The sequence below is a fragment of the Podarcis pityusensis genome, assembly GCF_964106645.2.
Source record: "Podarcis pityusensis genome assembly, chromosome: 3".
NCBI lineage: Eukaryota > Metazoa > Chordata > Lepidosauria > Squamata > Lacertidae > Podarcis > Podarcis pityusensis.
In genome coordinates this window covers 6,978,935-6,984,313 of record NC_138026.1, presented here as the reverse complement: position 1 = coordinate 6,984,313, position 5,379 = coordinate 6,978,935, and the positions used below count along the sequence as shown (strand labels likewise).

At 45.2% G+C, this 5,379-nt stretch overlaps 1 long non-coding RNA gene across 1 annotated transcript in view; it reads right to left on the bottom strand.

Moving 5' to 3' along the window:
• LOC308473733 overlaps window positions 1-4,983 on the bottom strand; it is a 17,333-nt gene extending 12,350 nt beyond the window's left edge. The window contains exon 1 of the long non-coding RNA XR_013984263.1: window positions 4,838-4,983. This is a non-coding gene — a long non-coding RNA (uncharacterized lncRNA). The remainder of the gene's footprint in view (window positions 1-4,837) is intronic.
• Between the last annotated feature and the right edge of the window lie 396 nt (window positions 4,984-5,379).

The window sequence follows — 5,379 nt, the reverse complement described above, 5'->3', positions numbered from 1 at the left end:
ATAGCAAAAGGTGGTCAAAGAGTCACTCAGCTGTGGTACCCCATCTGCAAGGAAGAAGCAGCAGAAGTATCAGCAGTAGTAATAGTAACCATAATTTATTATTAGTAGTAGATATACTACTGCTAGTACTACCACTACTAGTAGTTTATTTCTTTTGTGGATGACTTCCTGGAGAGTATCTTGGAGAGATTTCCAAATGTTTGATGACTAAGATAAAAATATCAACTTTGAAGCCTTTTTCTAAAACAAGAAAAGCCTTCAACAGGTGCCAAAAAGACAATAGAGATGGCATCTGCCTCATACGTAATGGAAGAGAGTTCCAAAAGGTTAGCGCTGCCACACTAAAGGCCTGATTCTTATAGTGTGTGGAATGGACCTCCTGATAAGATAATATCTGAACGAGTATCTAAAACTAGTTATAAATAAAAAAGAAACCATGAGCTCATATTAGCTTAAAAAACCATATTTCCGTATCATCACATACACCCAGGGCTGTCATCCTTGCTCACCTTGTCAGCCCTGTATGTCTCCTTGTTGCCAACCTCCCTCATCCCATAGTAGTGGCCTTTTCACCTTCTCAACCGCATTTCTGACACTGCCCCTCTCTTCTGTTCTGCAGCCCCTTTATACCCCTGATATTGCACCCCTTCACTCCAATTTCCATACCAGTGGGAGCTTAATGTGGCCATGCTGGTTGTATCTACAAGAAGGTGGAGCAGAGGAATATAGGTCCACCTGTGTTGCTTGGGCCTTTACATGGCGGGGTTAATCCAAAGGAAAGGAGCGTCATGGAGTCAGGGATGATAAGTATAGCTGGAAAAGATTTGAGGCAACTCAAGGCCTGTTGCATATGTGCCTCTTTCCAGGAAACATCCAGCATTCGGATTTCACCAGTGTTATATGCGCCTACAGGGCTATGGGTAAGAGTTAGTCCACACATGTCCATCATCTGATGACTATAGCAGGTGTCACAAACAGAGCGCAGTGCAAGTCATCAATCCTGAGTAATCAGTTGATGTATATGCATCTGAAGACCAGCCTAGTTCACAAAGATGGGATTAGCCTATTAGAGTGGGATGACAGTTTGGTGGCATATCACTGCTCCAGGCAGGTTAGCAAATACTACAGCTATACGTGACACGTATACGCAATATATAATCTCTGAGTGGGAGTACAGAAACCTTCAACACAACCCCTTGGCAAAAAAACGCTCCCTCTTGGCATATTTTATTTTGCACAAAAATATGTGGCGGGTGGCATTGCAACTGGCAACACTGGGATGAATGGGCCTAATTTAGCCATGTTCATTCATTTTGATGGGTCTACTTGGAGTAAAGCGTAGTGGGCTACCACCACACGTTATGTTTAATTAAACCTTACGGGGAATTCTGAACCAGGGCTGGGTTGGTATGTGGATGTGTCAAGGCAGTAAAGAGCATGACATTTCTGTTTATTTTGGCTATCCTAAAATCCAAAGGGATCCAAAAGGGCAACAATTCATCTCAAGGAAAGCTACCAGCAGATAGATAGGAAAACAACAGAGCCGCACAAGGATTCAGAATATCCTTGATAAACCATGATCTACCACACTGAAGTGCCAGCAGAATAGTATTGGCATTTATAGCATCTGAGAATTCAAAACCAAAAGTAAATACATTGGCCATTGTTTTAGGTTTTGGACACTGAAAATACACATCCCCCACCCCCCATGAATAGGAGCCTGGGGTGCAATAATTTGTCTAGTCCTTTATTTCTGCCCACATTGGCCCCAACCAAGGAATACAGTGGTAACTTGAGTTACATACGCTTCAGGTTACATACACTTCAGGTTACAGACTCCGCTAACCCAGAAATAGTGCTTCAGGTTAAGAACTTTGCTTCAGGATGAGAACAGAAATTGTGCTCTGGCGGCGTGGCGGCAGCGGGAGGCCCCATTAGCTAAAGTGGTGCTTCAGGTTAAGAACAGTTTCAGGTTAAGTACGGACCTCCAGAATGAATTAAGTACTTAACCCGAGGTACCACTGTACCACCATCACTGTTGTGTATCTATATCTGTTTCCAACCAACTTGTGGCTTTGATTTAGACCCAGATTCTAAGTACTTGTGGGAAACTTTTCAAGCATCATCTCAAAGTTTTGGAAAGGAATGTATTTAATACAATTATGTCCAATGTTCTTAGTAAAAGTTGTGTAACCCTTTTATCTCCTTCTCTGTGAGCTTCTGGGTTCTAAATGGCTGAATCAGAGTATTTTCATTGCTTCACAGGCTGCTGTTTGAACCTAACCTCTTGAACAGGAACAAAAGATTGTGATCACTGTGCAAGAGAGTCAGGTAGGATGGGAGAGATTCTGTGCATTGCAGAGGTTCCTTCCCAAGTCCTTCATTTTCCAGGAAGGTCTCTGTTTTGTGTCTGTCCGGCTAATGATGTCAGTGAGTGGCTGGATGAGGCAATAATACTCTGGGACACTACTTCATAGTTCATAGAAGATAATTGAAGGAGGGGGGGAGAGACGAAAGATGGGCAGAGTGCAATAAAACAAGAGTAATAGAGGTGTGAAAAAATATGAGGCAAGGCACTTATTTGGATAGTTTATATTCTGGTTTTATTACGGCTGGAGAGGAAGTATCAGATCTCAAGGCCTTTGGCTTTTGGTCTCTCCCATTGTGGGCCTCTGTTCTGGAATGCACTTAAGCAAAGTCTCAAATCCCACTGAAGTCAATGCGGCGTGAGGGCATGTTTCAAGTACTTTGCTTAACAATGATTGGCTGCAGCTGGGCCATAACTATTGGTTAACTATTTAAATGTCCAGTTCTCCAGGGCTCCTTGTTTTCCAAAGGATCATGAAAACAAAAAAAAAATCACTTCTGTTAGTTCAGTTTCCTGGTCTTTCCATTCTTCGCTGAACTCTCCTTTTCAGACCTTACAATATATTTGCATTGGTGGTCAGTGGTGGTGAACCTTAATTTGTTTTCCATGAAACTGTCGTGTAGTGTCCCCTCAATTTGGGCATGCGTTTACTCAAAGGCAATGGAATCTGGGCATGAACTTACTACTCACAGTGCAATCCTCTGCATAGCTGTGCAGATGAAAGCTCTCACTGGGATTTATTCTCAAGCAAGTGTGTACCTAGGGGTTGGCCATCTTAGTCCTCACCAAGAGCACAGACCCAGAGGAGTGTCTAAATTTCATCTCTCCACTATGGCTCGGAGTTGCTAGGAGCCTGCTAACCCATCCATTACTCTCTGGGCTGCTCCTCCATTGCTCTGGGTGGCCAGGTGAGATATTCAGGTTCACCTGGGTGGCTTGGCAGAGGAATCCAGTCGCTGGTGTGGACTGTCACAGCAGCCCTGTGGGGGCCCCTCCCCAGCTGGCTGGTGGCACTATTAGAAGTGTGAGCAGATCGCTGAGCGGGGCTCAGAGGGAAGAATGATGGAGAGAGCGGGTGAGAGTTGCAAGAGGAGGGGAAAGGGAGGGAGGGAGGAGGCAGAAGAGAAAACAGTGAATGGAGGGAGGGAGGGAGATGGACTGACAGGGGAGGAGGAGGAGGAGAGGTGGAAAAGAGCAGGCCCAACTCCAAAGGCAGTGGAAGAAGTCACTGGCGGAGTGTGAAAGGTGAAGAAAAGCAAACTTTTTGAGTTTCTGGTCTGTGGTCTCTGCCAGCTTTGGAGGCACTGATACATTTCCTTGCCTAGGTACACCTCTATTCCTAAGTAACAGTTGGAGCTTCAGAGGCAGGGATGAGGAACCATTTCCAGCCTTATTCCCTTTTGGACAACCTTCCACGGCCACGTGCCAATGGAGAATGAGGTCAGATGCAAAAAACAGGCAGAGCAATGTAACCAACTTTGTACAGTAGGTCCAGCATCCTGTTCTCACAGTGGGAATCCTGTGCAAATCCTGCCCAACTGGAACCATTGAGTGGAAATTTCAGACTTATTTTGCAGAAATGAATCCATCTTCCGGGGAATTTTATTTTTGGAGGGTGGGGAGATACAGCTCTCTTCATATAACTTTCTACTAAGTGGGTATTTGAAGAAGATATAATAAGAGGGATTGCTCAGATAATTGAGGCACCGCTGGTGCCTTGTGCAAGCAACTCCCCCCCCCCCCAAGAATAGCTCCGAGACAGCCAGCTTGCTAAGATTATAATTATCTCCCAATGAGCAGGGGATGGGAGGGACCTGCCTCTAGCACTTTCGCTCTTCTGCTTAAACAAAGAAAAGCTTGACAAATATGTTTGCATCATCAAGCCTTCGGTCTGCACATTTCCCTTTCATTCGCACTGCCATAAAATATTCAGGAGGCAGTATCTTTTTTGATTACTAATTTATGCTGTTTACAGACCTGGCAAGGAGGGGGTTAGGTGGGTGCCTTGCTATTAGGGAAAGCATTGACATTTGTTGAATGGGGCGCCATTCATTGACAAAGCCAGGGTGTAGTTCAGCTGAGAGGCAGGTCGCTGAAAACACCGAGTCAAGGAAACCCTCTCGATTGAGATCGTCCTTTTGACACCAGTGAGGCACAGAAATGCAAACAAGCAGAGGCCACACACCTCAAAGCATTTTCACACCCCATGTCTTTTCTTCCCGGAAAGCAGGAGCTGCAACTCAGGGAGAGGGTGCAGCCTTATCATGCAAGAGATCCTGGATGCAGTTCTCCACTAGTGACTTAGTAGGCCTGGGATAGACCTATTGCCTGAGATCATGGAGAACTGCTGAAAAACAGGGCCAGGGTCCTAGGTCTTCTGTGGCAGGCCCTGGGTCTCCTAACCTTTCCTGATTTGGAAAACCTTTCATTCATTCGTCCGTTCAATTGTTCACTTACCTACCTACCTACCTAATGGATGTACTTCTTGTTCCAATCTGGTTCGTAATGAGAATACATCGACACAGGTGGCAGATTCCTATGGCCGGTGTCTCTCTTCTGCTTTGCCTCATTTATTCAGTACAGTTGTACCTTGGCCTTGGGAGTCGAATGTTCTGGCTCCCGAACAATCAAAAACTGGAAGTGAATGTTCTGGTTTTCAAACGTTCTTTTGGAAGCTGAATGTCCGATGGGGCTTCTGCAGCTTCTGATTGGCTGCAGGAGCTTCCTGCAGCCAATCAGAAGCCACGTTTTGATTTTTGAATGTTTAGGAAGTCAAACGGACTTCCGGAACGGATTCTGCTCAACTTCTGAGGTACGAATGTACCACAAATACTGTGAGAGAGGCTCGAAGACAACTGGGATTCAAAGGCACACTGGCTCTGAAAGTGGAAGTAGAACATACCCCTCATGGCTAGGCGCCATTTATAGCCCTGTCCTTCATGAAGATATTAAACATTAGTCTAATCCCCCTTCTAAAGCCATCCACGTTGGTGACCACCATTACAACTTGA